The following is a 20,081-nucleotide window of genomic DNA, read 5'->3' on the forward strand; positions in this document are numbered from 1 at the left end:
AAAAAAAAAAGAACTTCTTCTGATGAATTTTTGATTTTCCTTCTTAACAAAGAAATGTCTGAGATTCAAAGCAATAGCTTAAAGTAATATTATAAAATAGAATACGGAGTGCAGGGTTCCCAATGACTCTTTGCTTTTAATGTGGGGTTGAAAAATTGTCAGTGCCTTTTTTGATTAGATAGGACTTTTTTTTTTTTTTTTTGTTCTTGATCTGAGAATTGAAGGGGAAAACATGCTCCTCGAATTTGAATATGGCACGGGCAGAGATGGAGGGTGCTGGTGCTGAAGCAACAGCAGCTAGGCCTTAAGGCAGCCCCTGTGTCTTCAGGTCAACACCACCCCTCCTTAGAAGCTGCAGCACCAGTCTTCCCGCAGCGACTTTATTAGGCCTAATTAGGTGGGCTGTCACTTTTATTGGTGATGGGAAAGGAAGATAAGTAGATCGCTTGTGTCATCTATCTCTATCTGACGCGTCTAAAAAGTCTAAAGTGATCGCTGTAGGCCACAGAAACAGAGCCACAGCCAGCAAAGGAAGCTGACAAGGAAAAACAAAAAAAATAAAACAACACAAAACACTCAGAACTGCAATAAAAAGAGAGCGAGGGGGGAAAAATCTCCAGAAATGCCTTACCTTTGGCACTGCTGTGTATAATTTCAAACCCACAGAGGAGAAGAGTGGGAAACACGGTAGTGACCCTTTTGTTCTGAGGGAGAAGATGGTCTGATAGATTTTCTTGTTTAGTGATGGCTGAGTGGAGTTTGGTAAGGCGATGCTTTTTACCCAGGAGTCTAGGAATGGAGTCTCAAGAGAAAGTTGGTCCAAGTTGTAATAAGAACTTTGCATGGGGGGGTGGCTGAACAGGGAGGAGTGAAGAGGTGAGGGAGATGGCCCAGTGGGCAAAGTGCTGGCTTCGTGAGTGTGGGTTTCTCTGAGTTTGAGACATGCCTGCCTTTCACATGGGTGCCGGCATGTCTCGACATGTTGGGAATGTTGTCTTTAACTGTGATACTCAGTCTCCAGAAGCTTGGAGCTGGGTGTGGCTCAGTGTGATACAGCACTTGCCTGGAGTGCGTGAGGCCCCAGGTTCAATCCCCAGCATGTCTTCTGAAGAAACAAAGCAAAACAGTAGCAGTCACCTCCTCTTTTCTCTACAAACCCTCTGCATGGCGTCACTTAAGCAAATGATGTCATGGATGCTCTGACTCCTCTGTGTGGCTGTGAGTCCTTGATGGCACGCTGTTCACTGTGATGTTTGAATAAAATCCCCTAGCTCACCACATTGCCCACATTGCCTCAATAAGTCGTGAATTATATGTGTGAGCCTTATTGTTCTTTTCTCTGTGACCATATTATGTCCAGAGCCCTGGCAAATATATACTGGGGACCTATATACCAGGGGCCGGTTTCTTTATTTGCTTAAATATGTGACTTCTAAATGGGGTTTCCGGTGTTTGTAAAAAGACATTGATTGGTGCCAACATGAACTAATTCAAATAATCTTTATATGTAAGCTTGAAGGGGGAAGGCTGGAGAAATGGCAGAGCACTTAACAGGACTTGCTTCTCAGTCTTGAAGACCAGAGTTTAGCTTCCACAGCTGTGTAGGAAGCCAAGCATCCTTCAAATGTCATGCAGGAAGCCAAGCATCCTTCAAATGCCTCTAACCCCAGCTCCAAGCAGAGGACAGAGAAGGGGATTGCTGTTGCTTTCTGGATTCCAGTGTGATTAAGAAGGCAGGAGCTTTAGGCTGTGAGAGATAAAAGAGAGACCATGGGTGTTCTGCTCTGGCCCCTGAACTTGTGCACAGACATATCCACACATGCGCTCACACACATGTCTACACACTCTCACACTCATGCATACATGATCTCACACACATAACAGTAAGTCTTTAAAACACCAGGTCGGGATAGGATTGTGACAAAGCTTCTGCACAGCACGGAGGAACAATTCCCAGGGTGACTCTAGCTGCCTAATACCAGGGTGTGTCCCCAAAGCAAGCTAAGTCGGCGCATCTGAGACACAGCTCATCTTTGCTTACTCCAGCATGTTCACGGCAGCCAGGTTCTAGTATCAGCCCAGGTGTCTGCCAGCGGATGGATGGAAAAGGAAAATGATTTATATACACAGTGGGAGTGTTGCTTGGAGTCTTAGTCACTGCTCTATTGCTGTGAAGAGATAACCATGATCAAGGCAACACCCATGAGACAAAGCATTTAGTTGGAGGCTTGCTTACTGTTCAAGGACTTAGTCATTGTTACAGCAGGCAGCATGGCAGTATGCAAGGTGCTGGAGCAGGAGCTGAGAGCTACATCCTGGTCCTGGACCTGGCTTGGACTTTTGAAGGCCACACCTCCCAGTCTTTCTTTTTTGTTTGTTTGTTTGTTTGTTTTCGAGACAGGGTTTCTCTGAGTAGCCCTGGCTGTCCTGGAACTCACTTTGTAGACCAGGCTGGTCTCCAACTCAGAAATCCACCTGCCTCTGCCTCCCAAGTGCTGGGATTAAAGGCGTGCGCCACCACCGCCCGGCCCTCCCAGTCTTTCTAATCCTTTCAAATAGTGCCACTCCCTGGTGACTAAGCATTCAAATATATGAGCTGATTCTTATTTAGACTACCATACTTGGTCAATGAGGACAAAGTCAGGTTATTTTCAGAAGAATGGATGGAACTGGAGATCATTGAGTTAAGTGAAATAGGCCAAACTTGAAAATCCAAGGGTTCTATGTTTTCTCTTACATGCGAACAAAAGTTGAGACATCATGAGAGCCAAAGTGTAGAGCTATCAGAGAAGAATGAGGAAACTCAGACATAGGGAATGAAAGGAGAAGGGACAATGGTGGGCAAATGTGACCCAAGTACATTGTACATGAATGAGGACATCACAAGCAAACCACTACTTTGTTCAATTAGATTCACTTATTTAAAAAAAAACAACCTGAAAACAAGTGGTCAAAAAAATGTTCCAGAATCTTCACAAAAGCAGGCTTCCAAACAGTCCAAAGATGGGAACAACTCAAAAGTCCAGTAAGTAGGATATAGACTATCCTTCACTCAGCAGCAAGAGGAATCAGATACCAACCCATGGCACACCATGGATGAACTTAGAGAACATGTTAAGTGAGAGAAGTCAGGCATAGGCACCAGATTGTATGGAGTCTATTGATTCAAAACTCCTGAGAAAGGCATGCTCACAGGGTTAGGGCGTTTTCTATGGCTGAGCAGGGTTAGAAGGACTAGGAGTGACTGGGAATGGGGATGGATTCCCTGGGCAGAGGAAGATGAAAGTGGTCCAAGTTTGATGATGTGGTTAGCTCTGCAGCTCAGTGCATATGTTCTTTGGTTCTCCATCCTATAGCTATCTAGTCTCTGAATCTTCCTGGCTTCTTCTCTTACAAGGCTCTTGAGTCTCTTTCTAAAAAGCTGCTCTGGTTCAGTCCTCCTTACAGGCTCTTCAGATAACCTGACTCTACTGCCCTAGCTTTCACAGTTCTCTCCATTATTGTATGGCAGGGGTGACTTCTTGACAGGTGTGTCATGATCCTACATCACCAGTCACTATGGCTCTCACTATCCAGGACCAAGGCCAGTCTCCTCTCCCTGCCTCTGTAAGCTTTTCTGTGGCCAGATCCCATCTCCATGTTCTTGCAATGCTCCACTTCTACCTTTGCTGATGCCTGTGTTCTTTGGTGGCACTGTCTTCCCCTGTGCCACAGCTTTGTAGATGCTGCTCCTTTTCTTTGTCTGCTGGCATGCTCAGACTGCCCCTCTTATGGCTTGGTTGGTGCTGCTTGGATGGATCTTCCCAGGAGGGGTTGTGGTAAAGAAAAACAACAGGTTGTAGACACAGGGAATGGGATGCCTATGTGTGGTCCTCCAAGACTATAGTAGGCAGTCTCTGCAGCTGCGGGATGAGCCCGAGGGGACTTATGATTCTGGTGGTAGTACAGGCAGGAAGAATACTATCTTGGCCACTGTTCCATACTGTGAAGAGACATTATGACCATGGCAACTCTTATAAAAAGAAAGCATTTAGTTGGGGCTGGCTTACAGCTTCAGAAAGCTAGTCCATTATCATCATGGTGGGAAGCATGGCAGCACACAGGCAGAGAATGGTGCTAACAAAGTAGCTATATCTGGATCCACAGGCAGCAGGAAGAGCGAGCCACTGGGCCTGACTTGGGCATTTGAAGCCTCAAAGCCCATTGCCACTGACAGACTTCCTCCAACAAGGCCATGCCTCCCAATCCTTTTCAAGTAGTGCCACTCTCTGATGACTAAGCATTCAAATACATGAGCCTAAGGAGGCCATTCCTATTTAAACTACCACAGATACTTTTCCCCAAATAAAATGTCCAGAGCTTGGATGAGGACACAAAACCAGAGACTGAGGAAACTGAGGCAGAGACTCGTTGGATCAACCTGGAATTCTTCCAAACTTCTGTGTGAGCATCATTTTATATGTTGCTGGCCCAAAGTACCTGACAAGGATGACTGAAGGAAGCAAGGGTTTGAGGGTTCATCATGGCGGCAGGGGCTTGAGATGGTTGGTCATACTGTGTTCACAATAAGGAAGGAAAGAAAAATGAAGGCCTTTGCGCAGCTCTCTTTCTCCTCTGTATTCAGTCCTGGATCGTGTGAGGTGGTACTGCCCACAGTGACAGTCAGCCTTCTCAACTCAATGGACCCATCTTAAAAATATCACTCACAGATAGGTTCAAAGATTTGTTTCCATGGTGATTTTGAACCCTATCATGTTGACATCGATGACCATCACACCCTGTTCACCCTGTACACCTGGCCAGCTAGTCATGTTGACAGTGATGACCATCACATCCTGCCCATTCTGCCACACCTGGCCAGCTAGTCGTGTTGACAGCGATGACCACCACACTCTGCCTGCCCTGTACACCTGGCCAGCTAGCAGCAGCAGCAGCAGCAGCAGCAGCAGCAGCAGCAGCAGCAGCAGCAGCAGCAGCAGCTTGCATATCTCAGGTTTGGGGACCAGAACTTCTCCAGCCTTCTGGCTGTTTCTCCTGGCTGCCAAACACCTCAGCAAATGCTTGAGCATGTGTAGTCTTTTATCTACCCTGTTTTTTCCTCTACTTCTTTAGTCTGTCTCCACACCCCATAATTAGTAATAATTATAGCGACAGTTTTAAAGCTTACAGAGCACTTTTGCATGTAACACACCATTCCATCTTCATAACAACCATATGGAACGTATTGCTGTGTTATCCCAGTACTTACCAGACCAGGGGGTGCACACCTGGAATGCCAGCTCCTAGAATATTAAAGGAGTGTGAATTGGAGGTTAGCCTGGGCTACATAGGAAGACCTTGCCTCCAAAAGGAAAAAAATAGTAGTAGTAGTAGTAGTAGTAGTAGTAGTAGTTGTAGTTGTAGTAGTAGTTGTTGTTGTTGTAGTAGTAGTAGTAACACCCCCCTTTTAGAGGTGAGTAAACTGAGGTCTGCAGAAGTTAAATTACTAAATCGCATCACTGGTGGGAGTGTATTCAAAACTTGTCTACTTGTTTTTATTTATTTATTTTATTTCAGTGCTTGGAACAAAACCCAGGAACTTGCATATTCTAGGCATCTGTTCTTCAGGATCTTTATTTTTATTTATTTATTTATTTTGGTTTTTTGTTTTTTTGGTTTTTGGTTTTTCAAGACAGGGTTTCTCTGTGTGTCCCTGGCTGTCCTGGAACTCACTCTGTAGACCAGGCTGGCCTCAAACTCAGAAATCTGCCTGCCTCTGCCTCCCAAGTGCTGGAATTAAAGGCATGCGCCACCATGCCCGGCTTCTTCAGGATCTTTAATTCTATGTTTTAGTGTTTTGTTAGTTTTTGTAAAATACTATGACACTGGTATTTAATATGGATCTATGTTTAAACCTGTAACATCTGCTCTGACACTTAAAAGGATTTTAATATGAATTTATTAATTAGTAGTGGGTTTAATGTGTGCTGAAGAACAAACCCAAGGCTTCATGCATGCCCAGCAAGTGCAATGACACTTGAACTACATCCCATGTCCCAAAGATTTAACTTTATAAACATTCTTGGAGCCACAGGCATGGTGGCTTGCACCTTTCATCACAGCATTTGGGAGGCACAGGCAGGTAGATCTCTGTGAGTTTGAGGTGACCAGAGCTGAATAATGAGGTCTCTCTCTAAACCAACCAACCAACCAACCAACCAACCAACCAACCAACAAGCATGTGAAAGAACAAACTCTCTTGGAGCACCTACCCCTGGCTACTCTAGAGAGAAAGTCATTCAGTACGCTGTCATGGTCCCTGTCCGGCAACTCACCAATACTGCTTCCCTTCCTGCTTGCTATGTCGGGGTCTGTATGTGTTTCCCAAGAACAAGTGTTTGGGGCAAGGCTTGCCTTGTGTGTTCCTGGCACAGAACAAACACCTGATTAGAGTTCCTCCAGAGTAAGATGCTTGTTCTCATCATTTTATTCCATAAATGTGTATGTATATGTATATATATTAACTCTTTGGATATGAGTAGTTTTCCTACATGTACATGGATTCTATATGTATGTTATGCCTGTAGATGCCAGAAGAGGGCATCAGATCCCTGTAACTGGAGTACAGGTTACCATGTACATGCTGGGAACCAAACCCAGGTCCTCCTGCTAGAGCAGCCAGTGCTCTTAACCACTGAGCCATCTCTCCAGCCCTGTTTTATTCTTTACACACATGAACTTATTCTGCTTCTGTTAATGAACACAAAACCTTATGAGGGTGGCTGTCAATAATTCATATGTTTTTGCTTGGAAAACAGAGACTGGGAGAGCTGAAGTTTGAGAAACAAAGACTCCTGTGTCATCATAAGAGCGCTGGGTGCTTGGAGGAACAAAATCAAGGTGGCTGTATTTTATAAGCTGACAAAGTAGGAATCAGCAGAGGGCAGTGTCTACAGGCCTAAGGTGAGTCTTTCCTTGTGTTCTGCATCTGCTGAGTGGTCAGGAGAGCACACTCTTCCATGCCCTCTGTGTCTTGTCTTTCTCTCTGCTTCTTACACTTGTAAGAACCACGTTCCCTCTGAATAGAATGTCTGCACCACACCCCCTCCTCCTGAGGCTCAGTAATCATTGTGGAAGTCAGAATTAATGTAAGACCCAGATGGATGACTACAGGAAACTGTCTTTGGACACACTGGGACAGCTACACACATGAACTCCCAGCAAGGAGACAGGAGTTGGTTACCAAGTCTTTCCCCTAGCCGTAGAGCTATGGGCAATTGTTAGCTGCTAGGAGAGGGAGATGGAGTTTTCCCTAAGAGTGTAGCTGCTGGTTCGTTGACCATACACCAGTGGAAGACCACACATCTGAGAATATCTGGGAAGCACAAATTCGTCTTGGTGGAAACAAAACAAAACACCAAGTTGGGTGGGTAGAGAAGTAGGGGATTATCAGGGAAGAGTTGGGGGAGGGGGAAGAATATGATCAAAACATGTATGAAATTTTCAAATAACAAATAAAACTAAAACAAGTAGAGGATGACACACCTTCAGTGTTTAGGGAAGCTGATGCAGGAGGATCACAGATTAGAGCTCACCTGCGTATTAACTGTCAGATCCTGTCCTCCCCCCAGAAGTTTTAAATTCAATTATAACAAATCCATTATATGGAAATGATTTTTTTTCCAAACAATGAATATGCTAGGTGCAGTAGTGCATGCCTTTACTCCCAACATTCAGGAGGCAGAGGCAGACAGATCTGTGTGAGTTTGAGGCCAGCCTGGTCTACAAAGTGAGTTGCAGAACAGCCAGGGCTATATAGGTATACCCATCTTGAAAAACCAAAATAAATAATTATATATAAATTTTAAAAATATTTAAAAATTCCAGTGCAGCAGGAGCCCCCGTAATCTCCGCACTCCCCATCAGTGGCAACAGGAGCTTGGCAGGTCACTTATGAAGATGGAACTCTAGCCCGGAGCCTTTGCCACTGGAAAGAACTCTCTAGGACTTTGGTTAATGAAGTCACTGCTGAGGTTGTCAGTTGCCGACAAGTCACCGACAAGTCACCGCGTGTGAGCCAGGGGCCCTCTATGTTCCTCGCTCTGCGGTGGCTCTCCAAGAGACTTACAGCCCTGTCTTGAGCCTAGACTCGTCAATTAGCTGTGGAACATGTCTCTAATTATTCGTTAGCCTTGGGGCTTACTCACTCATTTCATCTTTATCTTCTCAAAAGGGAGAAAAAGTCCCTTTTGACCTTTTGATGAACTAATCTGAATTCTCCACATATTTTTCTTGTGCTGTAAGAAGCCAGCCTGCCCCACTCAATGCTCTCACTCCTCAGCCTCATTCTTGTTTCATCTGCTTATTTTAAAATTTTTACTTGTGGTATCTATGTGTTTTGTTTTTTTTCTTTTTTACATAGGTGTAGGTGATCATGTGTTTGTGGGTGCACATGATGTGCCTGTATGTGGGATGTCTTCCTCGGTCTCCCTTCTCTATACACAGGGGAAGGGTCTCCTATTGGCACCGAGCCCACTGATTGGTTTACTCCAGCCAGCCAGCTTGCTTTTGCATTTCTTATCTCTGCTTCCCTCCCAACAAAATTACAGGGTGGGTGGGTTTTATGCCTACTTGACATTTACATGAATACTAGGGATCTGACCCCTGGTTCTCAAGCTTGGCCTGCCAAGTCCCTTACTGGCTTAGCCATCTCCTCAGCTGCATCTTTTATTTTTCTCATATGAAAAACATTGAATATACTGGAGGTTATCGGGTAGCAGTCCAAGGATCAGGCTGTGAGCTCTTCTGTCTCCTGTTGGACAGTGGGACTTTTCTGGCTTGTTGAATGATATGGGCTCCAGCCTCAGATCTGCTAGGGTTTGAATCCCAGCCCTGTAGATTCATTACGGGGTAGTCACAGGCTTTAGCCTCCACATCTATATGGGAGTGAGTCACACCTACATCATGGGGTCTTATAAAATATGAATGAGCTAATGCATATAAAATTTTCAAAATGCCCAATGCATCATAAACACCCAAAGAAACTGTTTATTTAAATGACACTGATACAGAAGTTCTACATCTCAACCATGTACCCAGGAAGGAGGGAGAGGGAGAGGGAGAGAGGAGCAAGTGAGCTGAAAGTAGGGTAGAGTAGTAAACCCTCAAAGACTACCCCCTCCAACATATGTCATCTACTAATGTTCCTGTTCTAAAATTTCCATAGCTTTCCCAATCAGTGACACTACCTGGGATCAAATGTTCACATACATGATTCTATGGGAGACTATCGTCATTCAAAGCACCAGAGTTAGTTTCCACATGTTTATTTGCACTCAAAAATAACCCCAGGAAGGACCAAAGATTTTACCACCTCACCTGCAGTGGTCAGAGTCGTCAAGGAACTCAAAATTCTTAGAGGAAGGACTTTTAGATTTGGGCTTTGGCAATGGTTTCTAAGATCTGAGTACAACTAAGACAGAATACACAACCCAAACTAGGGAAGTGAGAGCATGTCAAAGGGCAGCGCTCTCATCCAGCAAAGGAAACAATGAAGGAGCCAAAAGACAGACCAGCGTGGGAGAAAGCATTGGCCAACAATTTACCTCACAGGGGACCAACATGCAAAATATCTAAATTTTTCCTATAAAATTTTTAAAACATGATTTTATTTTAATAGCAAAGGCACTGGAGAGGCACAAAGTTCAAAATACTTACTGTCCTTACAATAGACCTACACATTTGTTTCTCAGCACCCACATGGAGAGTCAAAACCACTTGTAACTCCAGTTCTAGAGGATTCAATGCCCTCTTGTGGCCTCTGAAGGCTTCTGCATGCATGTGGTGCACATAAATTCATATAGACACACATACATATAAAAATAATAAATAAATGATGTTTCAAAAACTGCCAGGAGACTTGAACAGACATTTCTCAGTTCTGACATCCAAGTGATCACCAGGGTAGATGAGAAGTTCTCTCACTAATCCTCAGGGCTATGGAGACCAAGCCACAGCAAGCTATTAGCTCATAGACACTGGGGTCTGGGCCCTTTAAGGGTAGATGAGAATAAGAGCTGAGGAGGAGACAGAAATATCAGAAGCTATGTACACTGTTGGCAGGAACATAAATTAGTGTAGCCTTTATTAAAAACATGCTGGGATTTCTTCAAAGAATTAAACTAGGGACTGGAGAAATCCCTCGGTGTCTGAGAGCCTGCACTGGTCTTACAGAAGACATGAGTTTGGATCCCAGCACCAACATACATGCACAGACATGTATACACATCATTTAAGAAAATGATGTTTTTAAAAATTAAAAACAGATACTCCATGGCTTGGGATCCCTACTTAAAGGATGAAGGCAGGTGTTGTGGTAATTTCTTACCCCAGTAAGCCCATATAAAAACCACACAACTCAGTTATTATATTTATAAGCTGTCTTAGTCAGGGTTTCTACTACTGCACAAAACATCATGACCAAGAAGCAAGTTGGGGAGGAAAGGGTTTATTCAGCTTAGACTTCCACATTGCTGTTCATCACCAAAGGAAGTCAGGACAGGAGCTCACACAAGGCAGGAACCTGGAGGCAGGAGCTGATGCAGAGGTCATGGAGGGATGCTATTTACTGGATTGCTTCCCCTGGCTTGTTCTGCTTGCTTTCTTATAGAACCCAGAACCACCAGCCCAGGGATGGCACCACCCACAATGGGCTGGGCCCTCCCTGATTGATCACTAAATGAGAAAATGCCTTCCAGCTGGATCTCATGGAAGCATTATCTCAATGGAGGCTCCTTTCTCTGATAGCTCCAGCAAGTTGACACAAAGCCAGCCAGTACATAAGCTATATGCCTAGATTGGGCAAATCGATCACTATACTAATTGATTCTCCAGCTATGAGATCCCTTGCTACTTGCAGTTTCTCCAGGCCACGTGGTTTGCTGCTCCATCTTCCTTCCACCTCCTCTTCCACTGTTCTCTCTCTCTCTCTCTCTCTCTCTCTCTCTCTCTCCCTTCCTCCCTCCCTCCCTCCCTCCTTCCCTCCCTCCCTCCCCCCAGTCTCACATTCCCCCTCTCCCTCTTTTCTTCCCTTTTCGAGACCTCCAGTCCCTTCCACTGCCCAATCATCCCCTCTAACCTTTATTTGACCAGTCAGAATGGGGAGAAGGTTCAGTGAGATCACTTGAGTACAAGATCTACTCCTTGTTAGGGGCAGTCTCACTGGAGGAAGCAGAATTAACATCAAAATATAAATAGCACCAGCACAACCTACAACAGGCAGGCTTCATTTCCTGCTGTTTCCTTGTGAAAGGCAGCGGGTCCCCAACAACAACAACAACAATAAAAAAACAACAAAAACAACCAAGACTTTCTACTATTGTCAAAAGAGAAAAAACAAACAAACAAGCCAAATAAGTCTTGTGAAGTGATGGTAGCCAAGAGTGGGAAGCCCATTCAAAAGTCTATAAATGGGTACTGGTGAGATGCCTTGGTAGTAAAGGCACCGGCTGGAAGCCTGGGAACTTGAGTTCCAGTCCCTAGAACCCACATGGTGGGAGGAGAGAGCCAGTTCTCTTCTCTGTTGTTCTCTGACCGATGTACTCTTGAGGAGCCTGTGCATGACACAACCCATGAATAAATAAATAGAATATTTAAAATTTTTAATTAAAAATTATTTTTAAACTGTATGCTTAATGAGATTGTGGGAATATTTGTATTAACCTGGAATTATAGTTATAGCCAAACATTTCTTCCTAATGGCTAATAAGACCAGGAGAACTCATTATGATAGCCTTTGTTGTCAGGAAAACGATCTAATTGTTTTAGTGATTCCCTCGATCTCCATGCAGTACCATTAGCACTAGCTTTTTTGTTTTCTTTTGTTCCTTGAATTAAAAAAAACAAAAATCCACGAAAGCCTAAAAATACTCCAATATTACTCTTCTGAATCAGTGAGGTCCAGTTAGTGAGGGTTATTGTTACAATGTATTTATCTTCACAAACTACCCAGAAGACAGCTCCAAACACTGCTATGAGAAAATAAACACAAATAGAAGGGAAATGAGCAATTCCAAAACAGTTCATCGTTGATTTGAGAAAAGGTTCATGTGTCCCCAGATTGGCCTTGAACTAGCTACGTGTAGCTCAGGATGACCTTGAACTTCCGATCTTCCTGCTTCGTGGTGACCTCCGTGCTGAGATTACAGGTATGGGTCACTATGTCCAGTTTGTGTGGTGCGGGGAGAGCACACTCGGGGTCTCACACGGAAGCATTCTGGCAGCTGCAGCACATCCCTAGCCCACAGAGTCTTCCTGCATCCACAGAACTCCACGGCTTAGTCCCCCTCACTTCTACATGTGCTGAAGGCACAGCGGAGAGAAGGGCTTTTGCTCCGCTCCTCGCTTTTTAACAAAACCCTGCCACAAAACTGGATTGTGTTGAAACCAGGTTTGAATATTAAGCCAGCTGGCTGACGGTTCTTGCATATTTTCCTCAGGCCACCTCCCTGCAGAGGGTGGCACTCCGGCTCCACTGTAGGTGACACAACCTGTTTGGGAAGTACATTTTAAAGGGAGATGCTGTATTTTAATGGTCAGTTAGTAGCTGGCTACCAACTGTCTCAGCTCTCTGCCTGGGGACAGGAGTGCCAGCCTTATTAAATATTGAGGAGTTGTTCATTACTGTGGGGATCTATGACAACAACCTATCTGCATACCAGGAAAACAGTAGGCTTATATTCTGTAGAATAGCGGCAACTCCAGTTCCCAAGGACTAATGTTTGTCTGACTAAAGATGCATAAAAATACAGGCTTTGTCTTAGAGATCTGTTTTGTTGCACTTTGTATATATGTATATACATATATATGTTATATATATATTTTCTTTCTCGAAAATTAAAACTTCAGAAGTCTAACTTACATATGGAAAGAGAATAAAAAACAAATCTCTTGGGGGACTCTAGAGTGGAAAGGAGAGGTGGACACGAGCCCCCATCTCTAATTCAGAAGCTGCCTCCAATTGATACCACTTGTAAATGAGAATTTAGTTTTCTCCCAGGGAGGCTCAGTGGGGAAACAAACCACTCTTAAGGGTAGACCATATGGTACATGTGGGTGGCCAACGGTAAACAAGCTCAGTGGTATCTTTGGAGGTCCCTTGTTTCATAATGTCATGTCAGGGCTTTATTTTTATTTTATTTTCATCTTATTTTTAAATGTTATTTTATTTTTATATATTTTTTCTCTCTTTTTACTCTATAGGTCCTTTGCATCTATTTAAAACAGTTTCCAGGTCAGTGTTTTTATGGGATTTCTGAGTGTGTGAACAGTGGGACTCTGCATCTGGATCAGTTTCGTGTGCCTTTTCTTGGGCTCTTGTCTTTCTGTTTGTTTTGTCCTATTGTGATGTATTAGTTTTTGTTCTATCTTATTATGTTTTGTTTTATTATCATCCCTTAGAAGCCTGTTTGTTTTCTATGAGAGGCAGAAAGCAGGCAGATCTGGATGGGAGGACCTGGGAGGAGTAGAGGGAGGGAAAACCATAAACAAGATATATTACAGAAGGGAAAAAAAAATCTATTTTCAATGAAAGGGGGAACCCTTCTGAATGACATTTAAAAAAAAAAAGAAGAACAAATCTTTTGAAATATCAAGTTATTTCATGCTGGCTCTGATGATATCAAATGTCTGAAACCCTAATTTACATGTTGATGCATTATAAGAGAATGTGTTTATAATTAGATTATTGAATAACTTCAAATGTAATAAGCTGAGAAATTGAATATTTAGCAGCTAAGATAGAAGGGATTAAAAATAATGGGATATTAGCCATCTTTTTGAAATGATCTCAGTAATAGAAAAATAAAAACCTTGACATTTCTTACAACATAAGCTGAAATCAACAGCCCACAAACATGCAGGATACTTTTGAGAAGATGATTTGGTGCTGAGATGTAGCTCGATGGCAGAATGTATGCTTAGACCTGTGCAAGACCTTGAGTTCAACACCTGCCACAAAGGTAGAGGAGCCAGAGAGGGCCTCGATCAGTCACATGCTTCTTGTGCAAACATGAGGACCTGCGTTCAGATTCCTGGAACCCATGTAAAAAGGAGGGTGTGGCAGCTTGCACCTGGACTCCCAGTGCTGGGAAGGAAGAGACAGGAGAATCCCAGGGGCTCAATGGCTAGCTAGTCTAGCTGAATTGGCCAGATTCACTGAAGGACTCTCATAAAATGAAATGGAGAGCCATGTAGGAGGATGCCCACTGTGGACTTCTGGCCTCCACATGCATCCTTACATAAGTGCATGTACACCTGTATACACATTGCAAACTGATGTGTAGCCCAGATGCCCACAGCTCTCCTTCACCAGCAAGTTATAGGACATCTTGCTGATTTGATTGATGACTTAGACACTGACTGAAAGTGAACATGTGAGAGAGAACCAGAGTCTATCCCCTGCTCTTATCACTCCAACTCTTGACTATATACCTCTACTTCTTGGCTGAGTTGGTCTTTCTGGGTGCACATATATTTACGAATGAGAACAAAGAGGTTGTCGATCCCAGGGGTACACTAATTCTTGCTTTTCCTTCTTCCTGCCCAATCTTTCAACAGACACAAGAGTCTAAATATTCCTGAGTGCTGAATGTCTCTACATTCCAATCTTGGATGCTCTCTGGCTTCCAAAAGCTGCTTTGTAGTATCCCCCAATGCTTGTTAAATTAGTCATCAAGCACTAAACTCTTCTTGGAACTTGTATTTCTCACCCCTCAGTGGATACCGTGTGTGTGTGTGTGTGTGTGTGTGTGTGTGTGTGTGTGTGTGTGCGTCTGTGTATATACATTAGTGCAGATATCTACAGAGGCTGGATGAATTGGATCCCCTGGAGGTGGAGTTACAAGGGGGTTGTGAGTCTTCTGATGTGGGTCCTGGGAATCAATTGAACTCAGGTCCTCTGAAAGAAGAGAAAATACTCTTAATCACAGAGCCATCTCTCCAGCCCTAGAACTCCAGGGTGTTCTATTTGGTTGCTCACCTGTGAAACTTGCCTCATTCCTAACTGAGAACTCTTGTTTTAGTAGTTAGGAGCTGGGCTTAGCTTTGACTAGAACAGCATATCCTTTCTCTCGAATTTATTAGTTTATAACTCTGGGTTCCAAAGCAAGTCATTTTCACATTTTAGATCTTCAATGTGCTCAAACAATAGTATCAGCCTTATGTAGTTGTTAAGTATCAAATAATCAGTCCCCGGTGCATATTTTTGTATCTAACACAGTGAGTATTAAACATTTTCACTGTCGTGTGGCCAACATCATCATCCCACATTAGCTGAGCACCAACTCTAGACAGACACAGAGAATGAATAGACATTGAAACTTAACTATTACCAGGCAATGAAGCTCAGCTTAGTGGCAGAAATAAACAAAGGAGCCAAAAAAATACAGTAGAAGTGGAGGCTTAGTGGTTAAGAGCACTGGCTGCTCTTTCAGAGGATCTTGGTTTGATTCCCAGCACCCATATGACAGCTCACGACCACCTGTAACTCCAGTTCCAGGGGATCCAGTGCCCTCTTCTGGTCTTTAAGAGCACCAGGATGCACTTGGTGAATAGATATGCATGTAGTCGAGACACCCACATACACAAAAAATAAAAATGAAATAAAGCAAATTGCGTAGTGGCATATTTTTGTCATTCTAACATTGGAGAGGTGGAGACCAGCAGATATGGGGGCTTACTGACCAGCCAGTCTAAACTAACTGATGAGCCCCAGGCCAGTGGGGAAACCATGTTTCAAAAAAACAAGGTGGATAGCTCTTAAGAAATAACATTCAGGGTTGACTTCTGGGGCCTACACACACACACACACACACACACAGAGAGAGAGAGAGAGAGAAAGAGAGAGAGAGAGAGAGAGAGAGAGAGAGAGAGAGAGAGAGAGAATACAGTATGATCCAAGTACTTTTATACTGGTTCATTCATTGGCTCTCCCTGGTTCAGGAGCAATTCCATGAGACAGCAATACCCTTTCTAGAGGAGGAAAACTGGGGAAGAGATGCCACAGCCTGTGGTCACAGGATGACAAGCCCCTCTCTCAAAGATCTCTCTTTCTGATTTCAGTTCTACTTGGTGGGACCATCAGCCTAGTTCCTGACCTTTCCACCCTGAGTTGTTGCTGGAACACTCTCACCCCTGTTTGGACTTGTAACTTTCCCTGAACTGTCAAAGTTGATAACTAGGGACCATGATGCTGTAGAAAGAACACCGAGTGGAGGCTCACAGACCCATGGTAAGTTCCAGGTTTGCTAATAGTCATCATCAGAACATTGCTACAGATAAGAAGACAACTGCACTGGGTGATGCTGGCACAGCCCTTTAGTCCCAGCACTAAGGAGGCAGAGACAGGTGGATCCCTGAGTTTGAGGCCAGTCTGGTCTATGGAGTGAGTTCCAGAACAGCCAGGGCTATACAGAGAAACCCTATATTGAAAAAAGAAAAAAAGTGGGTTCAAGAAGAAAACCTACAAAGAAAAAAACTTGTACAATATGTTCTCAGCCCACATACTTTGAAAAAAAAAAACTGCTCAAAAGGCCAAGAAGAAATCATTTTAATAGCTAAATAGGTCAGCAAGTAGTTTTCTTAAGAATTTATTATGTTTAGGTAGGGATATAGCTCTGTGAGAAGAGGGCTTGCCTAGCATGCACAAAGCCCTGGGTTCAGTCCCTAACAGTAACAAGGTGTGGTGGTACACACCCGTGACCCTAGCACTTGGGAGGTAGAGGCAGGAGGATCAAAAGTTCAATGGCATCCTCAGCTACATAGTGAGTTTAACCAGTCCAGGGTACTTGAGGCCTGTCTTAAAAACATTTTTGTAGTACAAAATGAACATCTATGTAAGTGGGATATTAATCCGTTTTAATCAAGGTGGTTAGTTGGAATGACTCTAGAGCTAAAGGAAATGGGTTCAAGGTCTGGGTCTCATCCTGTATCACTTCGCCATCTTGTTTCACAGGATTATGAAGTTAAAAGTAACAAACCCTTGGGGCCAGAAGCAGAGAGGGGGTGCTGACTCTTGCGGTAGCATGGCTTTCAACGTATGGAGAGGGTTTGAAATGAATACTGCAGTGCTTTCAAAACTGACTCCTCAGAGTTCCCAGCATTTCCCTCTATCCTGCACCCACAGGAAGGATGTGTCTCTGGAGTTGCCTTAAGAGATAGGTCTCAGGTTAACAAAGGGAAGTACAGTGTGTGTGTGTGTGTGTGTGTGTGTGTGTGTGTGTGTGTGTGGTTACTGTTGACGATGACCAGGCTGACAAACGGTTTTGGGTCCAGACTTCCCCCTGCATTATTAATGAAAAATTTCATATCACCTGAGGCTAACCTCGCTCCTCTCACAAGTCTTTGGCGACTAACAATCTCACTGCCGTCTGAAGAGGAGGCTGCCAAGCCACTCTTCTCCCCACCCTTCCCCTTAAGAGATGCTTCAACACGCAGCTTCAAATTAGGTCTGAATAAAAGACCGTGATAAATAAGTAAGTGTCTCCCTACACAGACTGCCACTTGTTTGGGGATTAAAGTATCGATTTTTGAATGTGGCCGAGATTTAGATGCAGGTTAATTAAACATTTACATATATGTGCGGAACAATATATTGCATGGTGCAATAATGTGCATTTTAATCAGAAACCGTGGGTGTTTGTGTTTGCTTTCTCCATGTTAATTGGCACCACGCTGGTTCCCGCTTACGTATTTGGCTAGATGGAAGAAAATAGACATGATGTTTTAAATATTTTAATTAGGACCAGCAGTTGTCGGCTCCCTCATTTCTCATTGGACTGTTTCACATGCATGAATAAATTAGCTCGCCTGGAAGTACTCTGCAGAAAGTGGTTGCCCTCTGGCCATAAAAAGAGCCCCATTCATTAATACTTTAATGAAATTAGCTGTGAGCAAAATATTATTCCTTTTAACTGTGTTCTAATTTCTTAATTTTAATTAGGCACATAATTGTAGGGTGCTGAAATTATCTTCATGTTCAGCAACTAAAGTTCCATCATCAGGAGCCTGTGGCGGGGGCATTGAACACTCCCCATGCGGTCCAGCAGGAAATTTCCATCTGACTTTCTTTCTGCTTCACCAAAAGTCTCTGCTACCACCTCGCTTGCCATATGGAGATGGTGATTTAAAATGCCTTCAGACTCTTTGGGAGAGAAGTGACATGGTCTCCCATGAATATGACCTGGTTGCTCCTCCTCCTCCTTCTTCATCTTCTTTTTCCTCTTCTTTCTCCACTTCTTCTCCTTCCCCTTCCTCTTCTTCTCCCCCTCCTCCTTCACCACCACCACCACCACCACCACCACCACCAAGTTTGTCTACATGGGACCCATGTAAGCCTGGGAATGTGATTCCAGGTATAGGGTACATGCCTAGGATGCAGGAGGTCCTTGTTTTGTCCCCAGCACTGCATAAAACCAAGGATGGTATTCCAGTCTGTAATTCTATCACTCAAGGGGCAGAGGGAGAAGGATAAGAGATATAATGCCATCTTTCATTATTTAGTGAGTTGATGCCAGTATGGAGTGTGTGAGACTCTGTCTCAATGAATTAAGTAGTAAAATGAGAAAATATACTTGCCCTAGGTCCCATGTAAAGATCCCTTCACCAGGTTTTGTTGTAGGACTCTCCCAAGTGCCTCAGTTCATCACTTGCTTTTAGCTGTTTCTGATGGAGGCCAGCAGAATGAGGCAGCAGGAGTAGGCTGTGTCCTCATGCAAGCCACCAGCTCATGACTCATAGCCCCCGCTTTATGTAAACACAGTTGTCACATGTATGAATTAAAAAGGCCTCGTGATTTCAGTTCTGAAGTTTTCTGCTTAAAATTGTGGAATTTGGGGGTTGGAGAGATGGGGCCTGGAGAGTAGTTAAGGGCATAGCTGTTCTTACAAAAGACCCAAGATCAGTTCCCAGCACCCACATAGCAGCTCATAACTTCTGCAATCCCAGTTCTAGGGAATCTGGAGCCCTCTTTTGCCTTGTGAAGGAATTACACATGTATGGGGCACATATGTATATATAGGCAAAACACTCACACATAAAATAAAAATAAAAAAATCTTTGAAGTGAGGCATTTTGTAATGCTCTGAGCAAATGAAAGAATCCACAGATGAATATGAAATTGAATCTTCTGAGTTTTAATTTTAGAATATACAGCATGCAGTCTGAATTGAAATTTAAATGAGGGACTACAATCCTGTATGCAGTGGTCCATATTGTTCCCCTCAAATCAAAAAGATTTGTCATGACAAGAAACCAGGTGTATATGATTCAGTGATTTCTGAAACACTGGAATGTTCATTTAATAATTGGTAGTAGCACTCACACCTACCACTGTCAATGCCACATTGTATACCTGGACTGGTGGTATATTTCAGTGAATAGAGAAGAACAAATGATCTAAGTATGTTACAGGCAGGTCTCTGAGTTCAAGGCCAGCCTGGTCTGCAAAGCAAGTTCCAGAACAGCCAGGGCTGCATTGTGAGACCCTGCCTCAAAACGTCACATATTTAACCATCTATGCAACATGATAATGATATCTTGATCGAATATTTACAGGAAGTTTTAAATGAGATAAAGCCAGAGAAGCCTTGATGCATACTGAGAACCCAGTAAATGTTAAGAAATAGTATTGACATTCTGAGTCCTGGTGATCAAATGCAGCTGCCAGTCTGTGAGCTACACAGCATACTTTACTCTTTTATAATGTGCAAAGCTCTCCAACCTGTGATCTCAGCTTAACTGCATCTCTTTCTTAAAAATAGATCGGAGTCTAGCTTTTTAGAACAAGGCAGATGTCATCCCAATGACTGTCATTTTAGATGTTTTCTGGCTGCTTTGTGCAATGCTGGGTTTCAAACTCTGTGCCTTCTAAGAATTTCCTTCTCATTGGTTAGGCCTTTTACTTTCGCTGATGATATTTCTACTACACAGAAGTTTACTTATACTCAAATTTATCAATCTCTGTCAATATAATTAATTTCCTTTCATTTTTAAAACAATTCCTTCTATACTTTTAGATCCTAAAAAGAGCTTTTCTACTATGTGGG

The 20,081-nt window shown here is 43.4% G+C and overlaps 1 long non-coding RNA gene across 1 annotated transcript; it reads left to right on the forward strand.

Annotated features, from left to right (window-relative positions):
- Window positions 1–6,822: 6,822 nt before the first annotated feature.
- LOC116073476 lies at window positions 6,823–16,261 on the forward strand. Its single transcript, XR_004111824.1, has 3 exons — window positions 6,823–6,942; window positions 13,240–13,270; window positions 16,099–16,261. It is a non-coding gene; the product is annotated as an uncharacterized LOC116073476 (long non-coding RNA).
- The last annotated feature ends 3,820 nt before the right edge of the window (window positions 16,262–20,081 follow it).

This window comes from Mastomys coucha, unplaced genomic scaffold (assembly GCF_008632895.1).
Source record: "Mastomys coucha isolate ucsf_1 unplaced genomic scaffold, UCSF_Mcou_1 pScaffold23, whole genome shotgun sequence".
NCBI lineage: Eukaryota > Metazoa > Chordata > Mammalia > Rodentia > Muridae > Mastomys > Mastomys coucha.